Below are 25,586 nucleotides of genomic sequence, written 5' to 3' on the forward strand. Positions count from 1 at the left end.
CACCAAATGTTAGAAAAATAGTCTGTAAATACCTTTAAAAATGTAGCAGTTACAGAGAGGGTGTTAGAAGACATTTTACTTCTGATCAACAAAAATAACTCAATGTCGCATGTGAATAATTTTTAAAATAACACTTTAATAAGTGACTTCTACTGAATGTCACACAAAAGAACAAATGAGCAGATGAAGATCTGTTGCAAAGACTCACATGTATGTGATTAGAAAGATGACAGTGAAAATACAGAGAATTAAGGAATCCAAAGAACTTAGGCTGAGAGATGAATGAATGGACAAAGATCAATAATGTCGAAATCTCCTAAGTTGTCAAGCACCAGCAAAGAATTGATTGATCCGTAGCCTGAACTAATTAAAATGTCATTGGTCACCTATAACATTCCAGTTTCAATACTGTGTAGATTTCTAAAACAAGCCTTGATCTTTGCATGTAATAAATAGATGGTAGCATGATTCAATTAGATAAGTACTCAACTGTCTGAAGGACTTAATTTTTCCTGTGAAGGTAGGTTTACAGCAAGCTTTCAGATTTATTCCTAATCACCATTCACAGCCATTTATTCTTTTCACACTACACTAAAGGTTTATTAAAAACAAAAACATGAAAATGAATCTATCCTAATACTGTTTTTCTTAATTGTCACTTTATTTTTCTGACAGACAAAGGTTTTCTCATTTGTTTGCCTTCTTTACTTGAGCCTAATTTAATACAATATTCATTAAATTTGTGTCTCACTACATTCTCATTGACATGAGTTAAACTTGTAAAATACACTCATTTTCATATGTACATATTATACATATTTTATTATTATTATTATTATTATTTTTCAGAATCTCTTCTTACTTATAAATATGTTGAGCTACACTTTCTATTTCAGATCATTCCTGGAGGTGATGTCTAAGTAAGATTATTTTTGTTTGAATGTTCATTCCATGTGAAATTGTATGGGTTTGCAAAGCTGCATAAGAGGTTTAGGTCCCTTTATGTTAGTTAAAGTTTTGTTATTGGCCAGATGTCTAGGAAGACTTATTGACATCAAAACCCTGTATTATAAGGATGAAAATACTTGCTTTAAAAAAATCTTAGAATCACTAAAGGGCACCGACAGGATATCCAAGTTAAGTTAGTCAAGAGAATGTTCTTGAGTATGTATATTTCTAACTAGAGTCTTCAGAAATATTCAGTAGCATCAGTCTTCTCCATACAATCAGTATGGGACACAGGGATTTTCTCTAAGAGTGTTCCGAGTATGAAGATGCTGAATTAAAAGAAACTGGGAGTTGTTTTTTTGACTGCTATTGTTGTATGTGGAACTCGTGTCAGATATAAGATTCATAGTCAAGTTCTTTAGATACATCTAGTGAGAGAATATCTTATTTATTTAACCTCTGTATTAGTTTTAGGTGTAAGTATAGAGCACTTTCATACTCATGACATTTCAAATAATGCTCAAAAATATGTACTAATGAAAATAAAAATATGAAGACATTCAATATATGTTTAGTGAGATCAAGATTACAGTGCATGAGTTTAAGTGTAACAAGACATATGGCTTGAATGTGAACTGAAATCACTGGTATGCCTTGAATGCATCCAAATTCAGAGGGGTTAGGATACATCTGCCCAAATTAAGATGTTTACAGCATAATATCAATAACAGAATTATTCAGCCTAGGTTACCTATATAGTTACTGGAGGTATTTGGGCATATTTACAACACAATTTATCCTATTTTTAAGAGGGTGTTTAAAGCAGGTAGACTGAATCACACTGTAAGATTGAATTTTTTTCTGCATTTTTTTAGGAAAGGAGCCTAGATGTAGATGTCTGTGTAGAATATTCTAACAGTTAAATTAGAAGAATCCCACCCAAGACAATAGTCAATGAGTTTCAATATCACTGTTTTATTTTCCCTTTCAGAGTTCTTTCTTACTTTTCTTAAAATTTTTCTCTCTCTCTCTTTTTTTTGGGGGGGGGGGGGGCAAGAAAATTTTTGTTTGTTTTCCTTAATTTAGATTCTTAGATATCGTATTATTATTATTATGTAAAATTAAATGTTTTTGCAGTTCTTCTAAGTACAGTATAAAATAAAACAGAGGCCCCATTATACCATATACAAATAAAGTTAAGAAAGTTTATTTTTCCAAAGTTTTTATTCTAATATATTAAATTGAGTGCATTCTGTTGAATTTTGTCTTTAAAACTCAAACAATTATATTAACAAAACATTTATTTCCAAGATAAAAATGTGAGTTACACCTGAAGTCAGTAAAGATTTCTACCCTGATGTTTAAAATTGTTTAAAATTGGACTTCTATAACAGAAAGCATAAGAAATAAACTGAGTCATCAGTTCAGATATATATTGGGAAATGTATAATTTAAAAACATTTCTGGAATCAGAGCTATGAATAGGGTTTGCTATCTCTCTCTATTATCTCTCAGAAGAAGGAAGATTTAAATATGACAATTTTACATGAAAATGTCTTACATATTCTGAAAGTTTAAAACAACTAAGGTTAGCATGTGTTTGCTTTGAGATTATAGTGTTTAAAAATACATTTTGATACATGCTTCCAACAGAGACCTTAATGACTACAGGAAGTATCTGTTCCAAAACAGATATACAACTTGACACCTGTCATGTCAATGTCCATGATATTAAGTATTGCTTTCATTTATTTTTTCTGTTGTTTTTACACTCTTAATGGAAATGACCTTTTCTTAGTGGATATGACCTTTTCTTCCCTAAAATTAGTAAAATAAAATAACGCTTCAGAAAAATGTCCTTACTAGAATTAATGCAAAATACTTCAATCTAAATTCACATCACTGAGATATAATTATTGGATTATCTTTCTTAAGAATAAAACCATGTTGTTTTTGTCACCTACATATTTTCCTTCATTTCTTTGCTTTATTATTATTATTATCTTAATATTTTAAAGCAAGTTTTAGGTATTAACAGTTTTCTTATTTGACAGAAAAGATTGAGCCGCAATTTAATACACTTTACATAGCTGCAAGAGGCCTTATAAGGAAATGAAATTGTTAATGTTCAGAAAAAAATTTCCTCTATAAGAGATTCTCATATCCTATTCTCAATCCATATCACTCTTTTATCTAATGATTTTGAGAATGAATTTAATTCTTTTGAGTTTTTTTTTGTTTTGTTTTTGTTTTTGTTTTAATTGAATGAATAATTAATTTAATTACACTTTTAACAGAATCTAACATAAGGTATGTTCAAAAATGTACCTCTGAGGAACTACAACATTAACATCTTTTAAAGAGAATTCCTAGTGACCAGCCAATCTGAGGTTGCTCTGTTGTCCTAGATATTTTACAAGTGGTATACCAGTCTTGAGAAATATGAATATGATAACATATGTATTTTAGGTTAACTTTTCTGTTCTGATTGCCTTTTTATTATGTTTTGTGATAAGGAATCTTGATTAGAAAATTAATCATGTTGCCAAGACTTATGAGTCTTTTTTAACGATGTTAAAACAGTGTTAAAAATGGGAGTGTTTAACAGTCTAATACAACAGTTACCACTATCACACACCTTCCTTTGGTTCCCAGTGTTCTACACACATTTTAGAATTAAAAAATTCTTTATATTTTCTTCTTACCTACACCAGAAGCCCAAAATGTGTTTAGCAACACTTGAAAGGGCTTCATTTTTTTTTTTTTTTCAGATCTACTGGTCTCTTTTATTTCCTCCTATAAGAAGACAGTTGCTCTGAAAGCCACCAATATTCCTATATCTGATCATGCAAATATGTGAAGCTGAAAATAAGAGCTTGATTTGGTTGCCTGAATTTTGTTGCTTAATGCTAAGTAAGGTACCTTAGGGTACCACACTCTACAGCCAGTGGTCCAGAAAAGTACAGATCTCATTTAAGTCATATGTCATACTTGAAAGTTGTAAATGTCTTGCAAACTTTTAGTGCCTCAACTGCTAATAGATGCAGTTTCTTTGGATAGCTGACTGAGTTAAGATAGTAAGTATACTGAGAAAGCACCAAAAGGGAAAAAAATAAATAAATTAAAAAAAAATGTTATGATAGTGCAAAGTCAAAACAAACACCTTCACTGAGTTTCTTTATGTTTGCATGAAAGCAAGATTTACATGAAATTAATCTTTAGTTTTCCATGCTTAAAAACCTCCAATACACCAGTGAAAAGTTGGCAATTAAATATGAAATTCAACCTAAACCAAGACATAAGAAGTATATGTGCAGTATCTGTGAAAGAATCTTTGAAGATTTTCATTGCCATGATATGGTACCCTTTTGAAAGAACAGAAATTATTTGTTACTTAGCTGAAAATCTGACACTAGAATAAGAGTGAGGTGTATTTTTTTCTCTGAGCTTCTGCTATTAAAAGTACATGGTCATTTGTAGAAAATGTACCTCTGTCTATCACATAGTATAAAAAGCATGTTTCAAACTTGCCCAAGATATAAAAGAAGCTAGTTTCCTTGAATTTTCTTGACCTCTCTTTCACTTTCCCCTTTTTATTGTCCTGTCTCTGTTAGACTTTCTCTGCTGAAAAATGACAATGGCACATCTGAAACCAAATTGCAAGTCTGACAGTAGGGAAGAAATGGACACAGAAGCAAAATCATTTCTGTAAATACACTTGAACTTTTCAGCATAAAAGAGTCTAACTGTTGTTTGACAAATTTCATCTTTTTCCTTTCTGTCCTTCTGTGTTCAACTTTCTCTTTGTTATGTTAACACCAGAAAGTTTTGAAATGCATTAAGATATAAAAGTAAATTGGAAGCACCTAGCCATTGTTATGTTCGAAAACTCTCTTCTGAACTCTAAGCAGAAGCTGATGTTCAAAGGATAATAGGATTTAAGCTAGTTTGAAACTAATGAACAATAGATTCTTCTGATAAAATGTTTTAAGGGAAGGGGTGGAGTTTAGTAAGGAATTAATAAGCTGATGATCAGAAACAGAAAGGAACAGGAATTTAGACACAAATTTGATCCTGAAAAACCCACTCACCTGCTGTTTCAATAGGTGTCACAGGGAGCTTTTTTTTTTTTTTTTAATCTTATTGTTCGTAGACTAATCGAAGATCTATTTTTGATCATATATAGATCAAAATATATATATATAAATATATGATCATATATAGAAATGTGTTGTTTGATTAGAAGAAGCAGATTGGTGCTTTTCTCATGCCTATTTCTCTTTGAACTATCACAGACTGAAGGAGAGATGAATCTCATTTAACATCTAACACAGTATCTAATTCAAACTTGTTGTCAATAGTGATTTATCCCTTCCTCAGCAAAATGTCAGACATAATCAGGATGAACCTTCCTTGCAGGTTTTAACTTTTCTTTACAAACTGTGGAGAAAAAATGAACTTGTACTAGGTACTAAAGATAAATTACAAAACTTGGGTAAAAACGAACCACACTGCAGCTGAAGGTACATATATACTTTGCGGTGTATAGAAGATTTCAATTGGTACCTAATTATGCTAGAACCCATTAATGTAATGTGTTCCCCACAAAGATAACCCTTCCCTTCCCTGCCCTTCCCTTCCCTGCCCTTCCCTTCCCTGGCCTTGTGTTCCCTTCCCTCCCCTCCCCTCCCCACTCTCCTCCCCTCCCCACCCCTCGCCTGCCCTGCCCTGCCTTGCCCTGCCCTGCCCCGCCCTGCCCCTGCCCCTGCCCCTTCCCTCCCCTCCCCTTCCCTTTTCGTCTTTCTTCTTTTTTTCTTTTTCTTTTTCTTTTTCTCTTTTTCTTTTTCTTTTTCTTTTTCTTTTTCTTTTTCTTTTTCTTTTTCTTTTTCTTTTTCTTTTTCTTTTTCTTTTTCTTTTTCTTTTTCTTTTTCTTTTTCTTTTTCTTTTTCTTTTTCTTTTTCTTTTTCTTTTTCTTTTTCTTTTTCTTTTTCTTTTTCTTTTTCTTTTTCTTTTTCTTTTTCTTTTTTTTTCTTTTTCTTTTTCTTTTTCTTTTTCTTTTTCTTTTTCTTTTTCTTTTTCTTTTTCTTTTTCTTTTTCTTTTTCTTTTTCTTTTTCCTTTCCTTTTCCTTTTCCTTTTCCTTTTCCTTTTCCTTTTCCTTTTCCTTTTCCTTTTCCTTTTCCTTTTCCTTTTCCTTTTCCTTTTCCTTTTCCTTTTCCTTTTCCTTTTCCTTTTTCCTTTTCCTTTTCCTTTTTCTTTTTCTTTTTCTTTTTCTTTTTCTTTTTCTTTTTCTTTTTCTTTTTCTTTTTCTTTTTCTTTTTCTTTTTCTTTTTCTTTTTCTTTTTCTTTTTCTTTTTCTTTTTCTTTTTCTTTTTCTTTTTCTTTTTCTTTTTCTTTTTCTTTTTCTTTTTCTTTTTCTTTTTCGTCTTTTGTCTTTTGTCTTTTTTTTTTTCCTTTTATCTTTCTGTAAGGTACCACTTATACTATCCATCTTTAATGAAATATGCTTCATAATTCCAGGTTAGGGAAGATCATCAACATTATATTACATGTAAATTAAAAAATATCTTATGTATTTAAGAAGGTTGTCTTAGCATCTTAGCATCACCGTAAAGGATATTTAGCATGGGGAAGGTAAAAGACTGATGAAAATAAAATAAACAAAATAAAATAAAATAAAATAAATAAAATAAAATCTCTCTGGGAAAAAATGCATGTATAAAATGGATTTAAAAGGAAAACTATTTATAGGCACTTTTTAGAAGGGGTGACTTCTGCTCTCCATGTTATTATTATTATTATTATTATTATTATTATTATTATTATTATTAATCTAATAACTATTAATACAAAATATCTAAACCTAACTCTGTACATAGCTCCTGAGCCCACAGAAGTATAATTACTCTTTTTCGCTTATTTTCTACTATAGCATGTTTAATTTAAGAATAAATATTTTTTAAAAATAGTCAGTGCCACAAGCTGAAAGATAAATTGCTCATTTTTTATTATAATTGGGAACAAATGTCTGAAATTGCCTATCTCGTTCCTTATCATTGCCATTTTGTGTAGTACTGTGCATTCAAATACTGTGTCTTACTCTGTATTAAGACATTCAAATAAAGATTTGAGTCCGGATTCCTTCTGTTTAATTTTAGGTACTTAAATTATAATTTACATTGGAAGCTTATTTATCCTACATTCTGAATAGTCACTAGAGAAACAGATCATTTGTTTTCATCTCATTCAAATGCCTCAATTGTTCACTGGAGACTTGATTTCTCTCATTTCTTTTAACTACGTATAGAGGAGACTAATCTCTATCTGTATATATAGTTTAAGAGTTATGCATGATTCCTGGCCTAGCAATTCTTGTATGATATCAGTTACCTGGTACACACAGTCCTAACAAACCTTGCAGTATCTGGAAGATTGTTTGTGAGCAAACACTCACAGGCAAAATCATAATGAAGGTCACAGATTTGAAAGTTACTTCAGTGTGGTATAACTATAATCTTAATAATCTCCCATTCATGAGCGTTACAGTTTTGGTTGGGATAGAGTTATTTTTCTTCATAGAGGCTCATTTGATGTTATGTTTTTGATCTTTTTTAATGAAAATAGTAGTGATAACACACCACTCACAACAATGTTTTAGTTGTTGCAGAGCAGTGGTTACACTGAGTCAAGGACTTTTGTGCTTCTCATGCTGCCGTGCCAGCAAGGAGTCTAAGGGTGCACCATAAGCTGTGAGGGGACACAGATAGCACGTCTGACCCAAACTAGCAAAAAGGATATCCCACATACGTATGATGTCATACTTGGCAATAAAATTTGGAGTAAAGAAGGGGGGGGGGGGGGGGGGGTGGGGAGAATGTCCAGAGCAATGGCATTTGTCTTCCTGAGAAACCATTACATGTGATAAGCCCTTCTTTCCTGGAAACGGCTGAACATTTGCTTGCCAATGGCAAGTAGTAAATGAATTAATTCTTTTTTTTTCTTTTTTTCTTTTTTCTTTTTCCTTTTTTTCTTTTTTCTTTTTTCTTTTTCCTTTTTTTCTTTTTTCTTTTTTAAATTGTCTTTATCTCAACCCACAAGTTCTCAGATTTTTGCCTTTCAAATTCTCTCCCTCAACTCATTTCAGGAGATTAACCATGTACCTGTGTGGTATTTAGTGTCCTACTGGGGTTAAACCACAACAGTGGGCCAGATAAATTTGTATTACACTGATATGGGGCCTAGAGAATGCATGCAGAGTCACTAAAGCAGCTAGGCTTTCTTAGACTGAAAAAAAGGAGACTAATCATGGTAAAATAGCTGCCTCCAGTAGCTGAAGGGAAGCTATGAAGACAGTAAAGCCAAACTCTTCCCAATAGACAATATAAGAGAAAACAAATACAAGAGCTAACAAACACTTCAGATTTTCAAGACATAGCAGAAAAGATCAAGACTCACCCACCACATGTACGACAGAAATCCCTATTTCAGTGTTGGAATACTGGATTACACGGACCACCAGATCCCACCTCCAACAATGCTGTGGCTCTCTACCTGTATGATACATGATTCCACAAATTAAAGCAAAGGAGTATATTTGTTTGCTTTGTTTTGTTTTTCAGTTTTCTAGGGTTTGTATGATGCTAGTTTTGTCTTCTCTGAGGTATTTGGATGTGATGAATATTAATATCAGCAACCTGCCACTTGAGTTAGAATTTTAGCCTTCAACTGAGTCTAAAACCTCAAAATGATATGTCAAAGCAGTTCTGAATCTTTTTGAAAGACTCTATGTTGCTTCATGTAATTAATTATTGTTGCAGCCTCATAACCATGGACTTCATTTTTTCTTTGTTTATCATTTATGCTTACATCTGCTCATGTTACTCAGTAAAGTTTCTAGAAAACAGAAAGAATCAATTTCTTTCATATGTAATTTTGCCCATATTTTCATCTGAAAAATGTGTTCAGAAGTATACTTCTTTGTCTACTTTGCACTGCTTATATAGGAAAACTATTTTCACAAGTGTTAATCATAGTTTTTTTCTCAAGGTCAATAGCTGATCAGTTATTAACTCCATATATGTGCAAATGGTTGTGTGAAAAGAAATATGAGTTGTAATTTCTAAATATACCTTTTAATAACCTTGGTATTCTGATACTCAGATTCTCAGTAAATGGAATTTATTGATCTTGGTATAAAAAGTAATGAGTGAAAATAAGCATGTGAGGACTAATTCAGCTCTGATAAGAATGGTGGAATTTCAAGCCACTCAAGAACAGAAATATAAAGAAAATCAGGAGGGATGTCAGGAATGTAGAAATGATCTTGTAATACTGAGCGTTTTTTTCTACACTGGTTGGATTAGATTTGTTTCTCATAATGTTCTCTATACCAATTTACTGCAACATTGTTTTTAGAATTTGCTTTCAAAATCAGTTTCCAGTAAAAAATGTCATTTTAACTGTCCTTTTGATAAAGATGTCAGAATTGATAAATTTATAATAAAGAAGATACAATATAGAGTTTTAGTGAAATGTACTGCAATTCAACAATATTCTACCAAAATGCATTTTTTTTAGGAATAGATTCATTTTCAAAGATAAATAAATATATATATATGTATATATATATATATTCAGACTACTCATGTGTACAACTCTTGGACATATTTTGCCTCCTTTTTTTGCACACAGGAATAAAAGATTATAAGGCATACTGAAGTCCTTGGGGATTTTTAAAAGAAGTCTCTGCACAGTTTGTAAACTCATTCGTACTAGAATGGAACGTGTGGGGATTCTGCTGGAAGACAGCTTCATTATACATAATGCAAGAACTTGAGGATTTAAATGTTGGAAGATTTTAACAAGATTTTTATCATTTATTACATTATATTTAATACCTAAATTACTCTGTCTTTAACAAACCTCTTTAATTCATCCCCTTATTTTTCTTTTTTTTCTTTTTTTTTCTTTTTCTACCACTCTCTGATGCAACTCCCTTTTACCACTTCTTCTAGCTGATTATGACTATAGCATTCATTATATGACTATAGCATTCTAGCATTATGGCTATAAAATTCATTATGTTTCTTTATTAAATTGCTGAGTTGTTCAAAATATTTGCTGTTAATGTTAAATACATTCATTCATTGCACATTCTAGAGGAGTTAACATATTTATGAGATTTTTTTCCTTAACGTAAGCAGTAAATTCTCTGCAAATTTGTTGCAACATATATTGATCTTGTCCAATTAACATGTAGCACTAGCTGCACAATGTTAATGATTGTCATATTTGAACTTCTCTGAAAAGATAATGATGTTTACAATTTCAGCTACAGAAGAAAACCTGTAGGGTATTGGTTATCTGACCCACAGTACTTTAAGATCTAACAAATACATGCACCACAAAAATCAGAAGTATATCTAAGAAATCTTGGTTTTGTTGCTTTGAATTTTCTGCTTTCTGTATAATTCAGAATGATTTCACTACAATCTGTGGAAGGTCTGTATTTCACAGAGAAAACATCATAGACGTTCTGAATTCTTTGGAACCTTATGTATAGCATATATAAAACATAAACCAGTAAAATGGTTTGATAATAGAAATCCTGCTTCAGTCAACATGCTAGGAAAACAATAAGTATGTATTGAAAAGCCAGGTATTTTGATATTTGATATAAATAATTTAACTTACACTATTGAGCTTACTGACAGTTTCCCAGACAGATTCTGTCTGACATACATGAGGTGTTTATAAACAAATATAATTTTTGTGTTTATAAACAAATATAATTTTTCCATTTGCTGGTAGAATTTCACATTTTAGGTTTATTACATTTCAGGAGTGGTTATTTGGGTTACCTTTTGCATAATAAGTAGCGAGAATATGATTAATCTTCTAAAAGCTATCAGTGTATCAATAACACAGCAGCTATCAAACTACCAAGATATCAACACCATACATGGATCAAGTAGATACAGATCTCTGAAGGCATTTGAACATATCAATATTCAATAACAACGTTTCATTTTTACTGTGCATGACTTTCATTTGACTGATCTTTTAAAATTTGGCTATTTCACAAAGTTCTTTAAAGAGGAAATGAGCATTTAAAATTGATAATCTTATTTTATTCAATGGACAAATCATTACAGTTCTAGGGAACAGCCACACCCCTCAGTATATTCTTGAAATGAGTGATTTCCTTTTTATTTCACGTTTCCTTTTTTTGTGAACACTCGTACTCTGCACTGAAATAAAAAGTCAAAGCAGAATATATTAATGAATATTTACTTATTAAACAAATATTTTGAAGGCCAAGAAACTTAAAGCTAGGGTATTAAATGTTCATTCATGCCTCATTAGTTTCTATTTTAATGTTAAGTAAATATTAACTAAAATAAATAAATAAATAAAATATTTAATTTCAAATTGCAATTAAAAAGTCTTCCTTATAAGCTATTAAATGGCCTCTGTTGGGGTTGTCTTTCAAACAAGGAAACAAATGCTGTTATGCATAAGACTCAGATACTCTGACTGGTGGAAAGAAAAAAGGTGTAAGAAACCATATTTTCATTCAATCTTACTATTAAAATTCATTTTGATAAAAGCACATATGCAATTTCATTATATTGGAGGCCATATACAAAATGACAAGTTTTAGTTATTTCTGTGTGCATGTATAACAGCGATCTAAACAAGATTTACACTCTCAGCTCTGATGATAGTTATGTTAGGTCCTCATATTGGTCCATAGCTATCAGGAAGATCTATTTTAGAAACAACTTAAAAATTATAATAAAGGAAGATGTGTTGCACATTCAAATGAGATGTTGATTTAGACTTTGTCACTTCCTTTAGTATTTTGTCCTTGGATTCTGTTACTGCCATTTCCATAATCAACAGGGGAGATACCCAGACTCCAGAAATAATAAAACTTTTCTTGCAAGCAGTCAGTTCTGAGGATAAAATATCACATGCGACAATTTATGTAACTGTATATAATGTCAAACCATGGCTAATAATGTGAGCAAGCTTCCGTCTGAAAAAAATGAATGTTCACACACATATACATGTTATACATTCATAATGATAGTATTTTTGGTAATGCTTTTTTATATTAAGAATGATAGCCACATAAATGAAAAAATAGGAACAGCAGTTCACATTTGGCCAAGGTATTGCACTGTGTGTGATTAAACACAGATTTTTTTCCCTATTTTTTGTGCTGCAAACGTGACATATACCATACATTATCACTGTCTACTAAAAGTTTCTGAACAAGCAAAAAAAAAAAAAAGATGTCATTGGTAGCTTTGTTTTGCAGTATGAAGTTAGGCAGGAAAGTGTGGAATTGTAATCTGCAAATTCTCTTAAAAGCCATCTACAGATTCAGCACAAGATTTTTTGGTTTAAATTTTTTTCCTTTTTTTTTTTCCTTTGCTTTGTTTATTTTCTTATTGATGAGGACTGTTTCTGAGAATGTAAGTTATGAAACTTGTTTTCAAAATGACGTTAAATTTTTTTTTTTTTTTGATTCAGCCCTGACTGGAATAAAACTAAATACTGCTGAGTTTTTTATCTCATCTGTACTCTTCTCACAGAAAGAAAAAAAAAATCACAAAAAAATGGGGAAGGTAAAACAGGATAACTTGGCCTAATGATTTGAAAAGCTAGTTAATTCAGCTCTACAAAATTTCTTCTATGGAATATTGCTGCAAAGAGAATCATGGAATCATATTACAGTTTGTGTTGGAACAGGAATTCAAGATAGAAGAACTTCAAGATAGAAGAGCTTCAAGATAGAACTTTCCACTAGATCAGGTTGCTCAATCTGGCTTTGAGCACTTGCATCCACAAATTCTCTGGGCAACCTGTTCTAGTGCCTCACCACCCTCAATGTGAAGAATTTCTTCCTTATATTTAAAATCTACCTTCTTATAGATTAAAAATATTACTCCTTGTTCCTATCACTACACTTCCTGCTAAAGAGTCTCTCCCAAACTTTCCTGTAGGCCCCCTTTAACTTCTAGAAGGCTGCTATAAGGTCTCCCCAGAGCCTTCTCCTCTCTAGGCTAAACAATCTTAACTCTCTCAGCCTGTTTTAGGAGAGGTGTTTCAGTCCTTTCAACATCCTCATGGCACTCCTCTGGACCTCCTCTGGCTGATAGGTCCATGTCTTTCTTGTGCTGGGGACCCCAGATCTGAATGCAATACTCCAGGTGGGGTCTCACAAGAGCAGAGTACAGGGGGAGAATCACCTCCCTCGACCTGCTGGCCATACCTCTTTTGGTACAGCGCAGGATACAGTTGGCTTTCTGGGCTGCAAGTGCACATGTTTATGTTGAGCTTCTCATCAACAAACACTCCCAGGTCCTACTCATCAGGGCAGATCTCAATAAAAGAAGAATAAAAAGAAACAATAAAAATTATTTGCTAGTGAAGGTGTTGATAAATGTACAGTTTTTCTACCATGACTGGGGCGTGAGACTGGAAGATGTCAGAATCCTCATGGCAATCAATGAAATTGTCATTAGATATGGAAAACAAACACAGATTTTGGCCTGGGCCTATGTGATTAAAGAGGCCATTGGTGGCTAGTGTTGACAATTTTGTATATTAATGTAAGCAGTTAATATAATAGTATCTTGGGAGTTTAGTGGACTACATCCACTGTTGTCCAATGCAGAGAGAGAACACCAAGACAGAAGCATTGTGGATACAGATCATTCCACTAACCAGGACCTAACATCGTCTGATCAATGAGTATCATGCACCTCTGGTATGGTCCAAATAGGAGTTAGAGGGAAGGGAATACTGACTGTACCCATGTGTTGCAGAATAGAAATCTGGGAGCTGGAATTACTATCCACCCACTATTCACATCCTGCTTAGTAAATACATTTTAGATTGTAAGTCATTTATAGATGTGATTCTGTTCTTGCATCCACTCCATGTAAATCCCCCCTTCATCTGGTGTCTAGTGCTGGACTAGATGTACAGTATTAATGGACCTGGATTCTTATTGCATTTATATGTAATTTAGCTTTTTCTTTATTTGTGAATTATGTTGTAACCAAGTTAATAGTTTTGTTCAGCTATCATGTTCTCAACTTTCTTTTGCAGCAGTGTATTCAAGTAACAAGTGAAGAGTAAAAATTAAAAAAAAAAAAGAGTAAAAATGCATACTCTAAAAGCATTATAAAAGTAGTATGTCTTTGATTAAAAAAAAAAAAAAAAAGCTCTAAATCTACTGTGATTCATAACCTGCAATGGGTTATTGCTGTGGAATAATAGCGGATCTAAGATATTAATTAGGTATCTGTTATTTTGCTAAACATTTTTTTTGTCTTTCATAGTAAGTACAATGACATAGTTCTGTCAGAAATATTTTGAAGAAGATGTACTAACTCAGAAATATTATTTTTCATACCTTTGTAGCTTCCTTTGGGGAATACTTTATCACTTAGCAGAAGTTGGGGAAACATTGGAGGAATAATCAATTTTCCCTATTTAGTTATGCATTCCTATGACTATTATAGTATTACTACAGCCTTGCTGTAGATTCAGTACAATTCTTAAGATTAGACAACAATTACTGTTCCAAATCAATCATTTTTAGATGCTACACTTGAGTAATTCTAATTTTGATCATAGGAATAAACTGATAAAATAAACCGATAATGAATCTGATCAAATACATCTAACTGCAGTTTAGTGGTATTGAGAGGAATGAACTTGAACACGTGAAGAATTTGAGGTGACATTTTCATTATCTAGTTGTTAATGTGTTTCCTCCATTTCAGTCCAAACCAAAACAAAGTTACAGAAATGCTTGAGTTGCATTTACAAGAAGAGAAATTGTATTCATGGAATTAAATGTTTTCAATCCCACAATTCATTTGATCTTTTTTTTTATTTATTTATTTTTCTTTACAATATAGATTGTGAACTTAGGTACTCCCTTTTAAACTTATTATTTTTACAGTATTAAAAAAAAAAAGAAAAAAGAAAAAAGAAATTAGAAACTTTATGATTCCAGAAACGTAACTATTGGTAACAGTTCTGTTGTGTAAAAGTTTCTTGCAGGGAAACACACCTAGCTTCTGGAAGACGGTACATGCCATATTGCTTACTATTTGGTATGTACTGCCATCACACTTTTGCTTTACCTCCACCTGAACACTCATATGTATGTTGAGAATTTTGAACTACAAGGTCGAACCAGTTCATCTGGATTATTTCATGTACCTTCATATGTTGTTGTTGTTGTTGTTTTTTATTTTTTTTAAAGAAAATTACAGTTACTTTTTTTTTTTTTTCTATAAAATACGGTGATAACCTGACATTTAAAGAGTAAATTAACCTGGCACTTAAATAGTAAGCTATATTCAACCGACTGGTTAAGTTTGCTGAAATGTATCACAATATTATCCCAAAGACAGTAATAACTGAGCATAAGTACAAGTATATCCAAACAAATAGTCTTAATTGGGTGGTGTGTTTGAAAGAATTTGTTGTCCCACACAAAAACATACCAAGGTGTATGCAGCAGTTTAATAGCATAGTGTATCATGTATCAGTGTTTAAGTTTATGTCTCTATCCCTTTAGTGTAAAGTGTAGTGTATACTTGTTTGTTGGCATGGTGTAGTCTAACTATTCTGAAAAAAAAAAAAAAAATTATTTGGTATCATAGTATTCATATAAAAGGAAAAAAATATGTATGCTTGGACCAATATTATTTTTATTAGAGAGGGTCTTCCTGGTAAAGTCAAAAGAGAAAACAAAAAGCAGGCAGTATTTTTGTTGCATCATAAATATTTGCTAAAAGCTAAAAATATTCTTATTTTAAAAAGTCTTACTGTACAGTAGAATAAGACTAAAAATTACAGCCAAAAAAACAAAGAGGTAAAAAAAAAGTCCCTTTTCTTTCCCTTTTGGTGTGATGAATAACAATCAATTCACGACTATTTGGGGATTGTTAGATTGCATGTAATTTTACAGTCCTTAAAGTTGTGTGTCTTCATGTAAGAGTTTATAAGAGGTCTGAATTCCAGCAGTTAATATCTTTCTATATACATTCTATCTATCTATCTATCTATCTATATACATTTCTATATACATTCTATCACAACTAATTGTCATCTTTTGTTCATATCATGGAATGTTTATTCTAAAGGTAAGAAAACTAAGAAAACTTTGATAATGTTTAGAAAGGGTGCCAGTATTTTTTACCTGATAAACAATGGTAGAACAAGACAGAATGGCAAAAAGCTGCACCAAAGGAGGTTCAGACTTACAATTACAAAGAAAATCTTAACTTTGAGAGTGGTCAAACACTGCAGGGTTTCCTACAGATGTGGTTGATGCCCTGTGCCTGTCAGTATTCAAGAGGCATTTGGACAATGCCCTCAATGCTTTAACATTTGATTAGTCCTGAAGAGGTCAGTCTAATTCAATCTGTAGACAGTCTATAGTCTGTGGTTATCAGTCTAACTGGTCTATTTCTTGCTGTCAATGTAGACTTCACAGTTTTTTTGTTTGTTTGTTTGTTTTTGTGTGTGTGTTGTTTTGTTTTATTTTCACCATAAAAGACAGAAAATAAAGTCCATTCATGTAAGACCAGCATAAAGTTGAATATAACTCTACCATTCAGTTTAAAGATAAATCAAACAAATATTAAAGTGAGAGTTTGTGTGTATTTTAAAAAATAAAAATAAAAAAATGAAAAACCTCAGTATATTATCTCACAGATGCAGAATGATGCAGAATGATTTTCTTCCATTTAATTAAAATCTAGTTTGATGTTAGAAGTAATTATGCTCAGGTTGTGAAGAAAGACATGTCAGAAGAAATAAGCATTTGTGATTTCATCTAGTTAATTGCAGTGTACAGTAAAAACATCTCAAGGAGTCATTCACTTCCTGTTTCCCTAAAGCCCAGTGCCACAGCAAGCAGTCAGGGAGTAAACAAGGAAGAAAGACTGTAACTAGACCATTAGCTCAACAGCTTGACTCTTTTTGAACAACATGTTGATTCAGTACAGGAATATAATTGAACAGATAAATTTTACAATTCTCACTTTTCCCATTCTCTAGCCCATGCTCCATCTCTCTCTTTCTCTCTTTTTGGATTTGTGACAAAAAGAGAAGTAACTGAAGTAAAAAAATATGTTGAGAAATTAGTAGTTGTTTCCAAAATCCCAGCAGGTTGAAAGCCCCCCTGACTTACAACCTGACTCATTGCACAGTAACATGCCTTGCTCCCTTATAAATTGAGAAAAGGTGCAAGAAAAGGCATTTCATACCCTTGTCTTGTGATAAACATAAAAATGAAAAACATGAACAACTGTCTCTCTTGCAAGGATGCAAAGAAGTTTTATTTATTTTCAGTTTACAGATGCTGAATGGTAGCAAAGTCTCTGATTATTGACAGCTATACTTTTTATGTCTACTTCTATGTTCCTCTTCCTGTTTTCCAAAGTTAATACCAAAGACAGATTACACAGAATAGTATTTATCTTTGATGAAGAAGTGACTCCTGTTTAAAAGCCTAAACTGCTCATACTAGCAAAATATTTCTGCTCATTATTTTCTTGTGCCACATGAGACTATTGACAAAGGCTGAATCAAGGCCACCAAAATCTATTTCATTTTTGACCTTTCTGTCCTGCAGGCTACTGTGATTTTCATCCATTTATAGAATTTCTAGAGTTACATTGTACATACATGATTCTGAAAAAGACTGGAGAAATGAAGAATGGTTTTCTTCAGAAGGAATAGCCATTGCAATTACAAAACAAAGTACATTTTATCAGGTAGGTCAAATCATACGTTCACTTTTAGTATCTCATACAGATCTCCAATGCATTTGGATTTCTTCCTGTCTTGCTGAAATGCTAGAATCTTCTGCCTTTTTTGAAATGTGACTTTTGTGTTTCAACTAAAGTAACTATATTGCAACATTAATAACATGCCCCTAACTCAAAGCGTTTGACACCATGTAGAGTATGGCTTTTTTATGTACTTTGAAATAGTATTCTGTGTAATCTGTCTTTGGTATTAGCTTTGGAAAACAGAAAGAGGAACATAAAAGTAGACATAAAAAGTACATTAAAAAAAATACAGTGGTATTTAAAGTTAATACAAGACTGTGTGTCCTTTAATTGTCAAATAATAAAGATCGTGCACTTGTATGAGATCCAGGATCTAGGAAAGAGCTGGATTTGATGTTTAAATGTTATAAAAACAGTCCTTAGGGATTCCAACATAATTGAAGTTCATTTCTAATGTTATTGAATTCAATTAGTTGGCAATTTTCTTTCTCTTTTTTTTTTTTTTTTAATGAGAAAAAAATACAAGACAATTATAGGATGCATAAAGGGAAAGGAATAAAGGAAGAAAAATAAACTATAATATTAATTCATTCTTTTCACACTTTTACACCCTTACACAAGAGCAATATTGAGTAAAATCTGTGAAACAAAAACAAACGTTGTACAATTTATAGTCTCTCATATACCTTGATATAACTATGAATTTACTTAAAATATATATTGATGAAGAAAAGCATATAGACCCATGCAAATAACTCCAGAATATTATCCTTTTAAGACAAGGAGGTTGTTGTGAGGAAGGTATTTGTCTCTTTTCTAAGAAGACAAGTGATGGAACACAAAGAAACAGTCTCAAGTTGCACCAGGGAGGGATAAATTGGACATTAGGAAGAATTTCTTCACAGAGGGTGGTCAAGCATTAGAACGGGCTGCACAGGAAAGTGGTGGAGTCACCATCTCTAGAGGTATTTAAGAGATGTGGATGTGCATTCAGTGATGTGGTTTAGTGATGGGAGTTGGTAGGTCAGGTTAACAGTTGAACTTGATCTTGAAGGTCTTTTCCAGGTCTTTTCACTAGGAAAAAAAAAAAAATCTGTACTTTCAGGTAAACAGCCTAGTGCTTATTTGCACTTTCATTCTTCCATTGGCCCACACATTTCTTTTCTGATGAACTATGAACGCTCAATAACACTTCCAGAAGAAGAGAAAATGGGAAAAACAGTAATAAGAAAACTACTAATAGAGAAAGGAAGCATTTTGTAACAAAGTAGAGAAAAAGAAAATACTGAGAAGGGCTTAGTCGAAAGTTGCACTTTGCTGACAGTAGAAAATCCATTGAACACTGCTGCTCAGTCATAATCTTCTTTCAGATAATCTGTGAGTAACCTGCAAGAAATTTGGTAACATGTGATGTTTTTAAACAAAGTGTAAGTATATGGATATTATATTGTAATTTCACTACTGTAAATATCCTCTATGTAGACTTTCCATATACATCATACAGTTTTCTGTTAGGCTTTTTGAGAAGAAAAAAAAAAAAAAGAAAAAGAGGGAGGAAGAAACACACATTGTCCCAAATTCGTCTATGCAGTCTAGTGTGATTTTGCATTTAGGAATTATAGATTTAAGTGATTAAAGTGATTAAAGAATATGGATAGAGAATATATATATATACACTTTAACAATTCTCTACATCTTCATACACATGCCATCTGGAAAGGCCCACAGTTAATCTTTCTAAGGACGAAGTTATAATTTTTTTGTGTTAGTGGAAAGTAGTTGTTTTTGTTATTTTCTACCTAACTTAGCACTTTCTGATATCTAGTCTTCTAGGTTGGCAAGATCATCAAAGTACTTTATTTCAAGATGATAACATTCAAACTTTATGTGTTGATATGGTGAGTTGTAATGGTCTATATTGAAAATGAAGAAAGTAGGGGCTATTATGGTCCGGTTCCCTTTTGAGAAAACTTGCCAAATCACAGTCTTATCCCCACGTTTTTATGTTTGAATTTTGGTAAGCATGATAAAAAATGCTCAAAGTTCTAGATACAAATGGTGCAAATTTCTATGTCTCAGCTAAATCTTTATAGTCCTGGGAGAGAACAGGACATTATTAAGGTGAATGTCATTTGATTTATTGTGGACCATAATGGGAATAGCTTAAATAAATAATTCTGTAGTTAGAGAACTTTAAATAAATAACTCTGGGACTCCTGGAACACTGATAGTAGTGTTAAGCTCCATTTCCCAAATAATAGAGATGCTTGACTATTCTGAAATTCTTATGCAAGCTCATATGAAGAAAAAAACAGACAAACAAACAAACAAACAAAACTTACAAAGACTGAATCTCTACCATATCTTAGCATTTCACATTTCTAGCTGTATTTGAGCACCACTGGGTCTTTGAGTTGCTTTGAGCATCTGCTTCGGCTATTGTTTTTACTCTTTTTCTTCTTCTTTTTTTTTTCATAATTAATCAATAATTCATAATTTTTTCATAATTAATCAATTTTTCTGCCCTATAAACTGCTGTTATACAGAGGCAGAAAGGCTGCTTGAAGTAGCATCACTGCTAAAAAAACACACGTCAAATTTCAGCTCAAGTCACTGTCTCAAAAGCAGCAAGACTGCTGCATGGATAATGACCAAGTATGGGGTACTCTCATTTTCAAATTGAATGAATGCAGGTTAGGGGTATATTTTCATCTCACTTTTACTCTGGCGTAGCAAACTCATTAGGAATTTAGATGGGACTGACTTCTTAATTCCAGATGCTTAGAATGCACACATTCATCTCAGTTAGACACTGCAGGCTATCATTATAGTCACTTACCCATTACTATCAAGGGATAGATATAGATACATTTAGGGAGTGATTAATTTCATCCTAAAGCCTAAAATAGGGTATGCTAATTGCTCCCCAGAAATATATATATATACACACACACACATATATATATATATATTTTTCCCCATTGATCATGAGGGGAGATTGGATGAATAGTTCAGTGTAGAAGAACAAAATAAGAGGAGATAAAGATACATTTGCACACCTGGTGTTTTAGGAACTTTGACTAACAGACTGCTGAATGAATTAGGTAAAGCAGAAAATATGTAGTCAAAATCAGGGGATCGGTAACTAGAAAAATCTGGAAAAGTCCCCAGAGGGAACGAATAGGAATTTGGGTATTATTTTGAATTATGTTTTAAATGATTACAGGCAACTTTGAATTTAATTTTGCCACCTTTCTTTCTTTCAAATAACCAATAAGGTGTTAAGTCTTACTTTGTTTTTCATAAGCACAGGGAGACCCAATTTCACTTACTTGTTGACAATAAATTATTTTTACTTTGTGTTAGCATTTTTAAATTTATTTTTTTGCTCTGAAGAAACACACCCTTAGTAATTTGAAAGATTCTTTCTGGAGACATCATAACATTTCTGTCTCCCTGCGTATGTGGGGTGGCATCAATAACTCAGAAAAAATTTAAGATATTATAATAGTATTCTGAATAGAAAATCTCCAAGGTGGTCCATGCAAATACATTTACATTGTCTGAAGATCTAAGACACAGATTGTTCTTCATGCTCACTGTTGAAGGGTCAGTGGGTTTCCAGGCCTAAGACTGAGATCCCACATCTGGAGTTTCAAGATTTAAACAGGATACAACTTAGTTCCAGGACATCATGAGAACTGTCATCTCCTTAACAGACAGGGAGTTGCCATCCCTATAAGGCCTTTGACACGGTCCCAAATTACATTCTGGTATCCAAATTGGAGAGATGTGGATTTGATGGGTGGACCATTCAGTGGATAAGCAGTTGACTTGAAGGTTGCACCCAGAGAGTGGTGATAAATGGCTCTATGTCCATGCGGAGGCCAGTGACAAGTGATGTACTCAGGGGTCTGTTTGAGGACTGGTACTGTTTAATATCTTTATCAATGACATAGACAGTAGGATCAAGTGTCATCAGCTTGGTGTCATCAGCAAGTTTGAGTGATGCAGTTGATAAAACAGAAGGAAGCAAAGCCATCCAAAGGGACCTGAACAAGATGAAGTGGGCCCAAGTGAACCACATGAGCTTCGACAAGTCTAAGTGCAAGGTGCTGCACCTGGGTCAGAGCAATCCCAGACATGAGCACAGACTGGCAGAAGAACTTATTGAGAGCAGCCCTGCAGAGAAGGAAGTGGGGGTTCTGGTGGACAAAAAGCTCGACATGAGCCAACAGTGCATGCTTGTAGCCCAGAGGGCAAACTGCATCCTGGGCTGCATCAAAAGAAGTGCAGCTAGCAGGTTGAAGAAGGTGATTGTCCCACCCCCTACTCTGTCCTTGTGAGGCCCTACCTGGAGTACTGCATCCAGGCCTGGGGCCCCCAACACAAGAAAGATGTGGACCTGTTAAAGCAAGTCCAGAGGAGTGCCACAAAGTTGATCAGAGGGCTGGAGCACCTCTCATATGAAGAAAGGCTGAGAGAGCTGGGGATGTTCAGCCTAGAGAAGAGAAGGCTCCAGGGAGACCTCATTGCAGCCTTTCAATACTTCAGTACTTGAAGGCAGCTTATAAAAAAGATGGAGAGTGACTTTTTACTTGGGCAGACAACTATAGAACAAGGGGGAATGTTTTTTAAATTAAAGGAGACAAAAAATTAGATTAGATATTAGGAGGAGATTCTTCACTCAGAGCGTGGTGAGACAGTGGAACAGGTTGTCCAGTGAGGTTGTGGATGCCTCATCCCTAAGCTCAAGACCAAGCTGGATGAGGCCCTGGGCAACCTGATCTAGTGGGTGGCATCCCTGTCCATGGCAGGGGGGGTGGAACTAGATGATCTTTAATGTCCCTTCCAGCCCGCAACATTCTATGATTCTGTGATGATCCCCTGGCATCGGGTACCTCCCTGGGAATAAGGATGAACTGAGGCCAGGACAGGACATAGGCCCATGGGTGGGCCAGGCTTGGCAAGGCCCTTGGCTGGCCAGGGCAGGGCCATGAGGAGCTGGAGACCAGCTCTGCTGCAAGCTAATTTGGGCAGGGGCTGACTACCTCAGGGGGCTGGCATGGGGTTCTACAGGTCAGTGCCAGTAAGACTTGTTTAAATCTCTCAAGTCCTTGGCACAGCGTCTTCAAACTTATGCTCTGATTTGCACTGTGTGTTTCATATCTGTGCACAAAGAAAACAGAAATGGAAAGTTAGTATTGAGCAGCAGGGATATATTCATATTATGATGTAGCTATTGGCTAAATCAGCAATGAGAATATTTGATAATCTGTGAGGAAGAGATTATTATGGTTATGATGTTTTGAACAGCCTGTAAAAATCCAGTATTCCATAGTAAATTAACAAAGCCACAATGAACAGAAAAATAGGATGAATATTAATCTGATATACTTTTTTAAAGACCATCTGCAGTAGTGTCACAAAACCATTTTATAATGTGTAAAGCAAAAACTGTTATTGCAGTCACAAAAACCGCTGATGCAATACTAACATTAGAGAAGCTGTGAATTGTAATAAAGGCCTATGATAATAACAAGGAAAAATAAAGCTGGATAGGAAGAGTCCAGTAACTTGTAAATAAGGGACAACCATGCAACTTCAGATCTCATTTCAGAAAGTGAGAAAAACTCATTAGTAGAAAACAGAAACTATCATCAGAAATGTATTGAAGCTGATTATCATTATAAACTAAACTACTGACATCTGAATAAAAGCTGTAGTATAGTCATTTAGAATACTTGTCTTTTCTATAAATTAAAATAATTTAGTATAAAGAATGATCACGACTTACTTTTAAAAGTAAGTAGTGTCAGCTTTGCATACCTACTTCTGTCTTTAATATGTGTCTTCCTCAATATTCCAGCTCCACTATGTTAGAAGACACTAGCTAGTGGGAGAAAGCTCTGTGCAAATCCTGAAGTTTAAATCTTGAGTAAAATTCAGTATAGGACTCAGCCACCTAAAGTGGAATTTAAACAAAAAAACAAACAAATAAAAAGAATTTAAGTCCAAAAGCAATATTTAAAATTTTATATCATCTACTAATAGTGAAAACACATAAATTCTATAGCCATCTTAAGAACTTCTTTCTTTCAAATTACTCAAATATTTAAAAATTCTGTTTCTGTACATGGAAAGAATCATCCTTCATTTGAGGGAGTTGAGTACCTGGGCATCTTACTGACAACTTCACTTAATGATGGGTCATTCTCAGAGTGTAACTATCAGACTGGTGTTTTGACAGAAATATAATGAAAAGTTATTTCTTTTAAGTAATTAGGGCAATAGCTAGTTCTGCTCTGTTCTAATCTAATAGGTTTTCAAATACAGCAAAGGTCTTGTACATTCACTAAAGATTGTTTGTGTGTATTGTATAGGTGTAAATTTACAGTTGAATAGGTATATATATATATATATATATATATATATATTTCCTTTTAGGTCGGTAAGCAATTGTTGATCATGATAGGGTATCCAAAATGACTTATTCTGAAAGTATGCATGCAAAAAGAAGAAAAAATATATTAGCCATTTCTGTGATATAAATCTTTACTTGTTCACCTACAACTAAATTAAGATTTGAGAACTATCCATTCACCATTAGACGTGACTATGATTATACAGGTTATGTAGATTTTACTGTTCAGTAGAACTTAATGGTCAGATGACAGAGGTACCTTTTTCAGGCAAGAGTTTAAGGTTGCACAGACACCACGGACACTTTTTCTTACTTTTGAACAGGAGACAGAATATTCCACCATTGCCCGTTTATCGACTGTGTAGTGCTACAGTTAAGAGTGACTTAAAGCAAAGTAAAAAGTCATATTTTGCTTGTTTATCGCAGCAGAGGGGGAAGGCAGCTGAGCAGGACAGCTATAGGACATTGGGGCAGCACCAGCCCTGGGCATGGGCACCTCCATTGGGACAGGGATGGACCAAGATGGGGAAAGGATTTGGGCCTGGCTAAAAGGATTTGGTCCTGGGCAGGCAGGCCAGGGCTACGGAGAGCTGGAGAATGACCCCACTACAGTCTTGCTAGGGCAGGGACTGACAGCCTTCATGGGGTCCTGGGCCCAGGGCAGGCTAGATGGGGGCCCTGAGGGAGGTGCCCTCCAGGTCTCCCCTCCCAGCACAGTGTGTCTTCATACCCTACAGAACTCAGAAGATACCTGCTGTGGTCCCTTTGATTGCTGTGAGCTGGGATTTTTCAGGCCACACAGAGGCAGGGAATGGACAGATAGCTCTAAAAAAGACACGACATGGAAGACTTGGTATGGGGGTACTGTAACCCCCCACCCCCTTTTTTGGCAGGGGGATGATAAGAGGAAGGGTGTCAAGCACCCTGATGGGCTCCAGAGACCAGACAAGGATAGAAATGAAGATCACTCAATAGCCTACGACTAAAAGGGGGTTGATACTTTCAGGAGAAAAGGGAAGGGTGGGGAATATAAAATAATAAAAGCAAGTTCAATGTGTTTATACTGTGTTGAGGGTGTGACTATTAACTGTTCAATGTGTCAGTGTATCAGTAAGAACAATCACAGAAAACTTTGTATCATCTGTTGAAACATCAGTATGACCTTAGCAAGTATATTGGTTGATATGACCTCTGTTTCTATGAAAGAAAAGAAAACAATTAGCAATTGATTCATATTCAGGCTACATTAGCCAAACAAACAAACAAAACCCAAACCCAACCATAAAAAAAAAGAGAGAAAAATAAAAACAACAATACTATGAGTCCAAAACTCTGAGTGAGATAGATAATCATTTTCCAAAGTCTTTTGTTGCCTCTCACG

Source organism: Anser anser (genome assembly GCF_964211835.1).
Source record: "Anser anser genome assembly, chromosome: 1".
NCBI lineage: Eukaryota > Metazoa > Chordata > Aves > Anseriformes > Anatidae > Anser > Anser anser.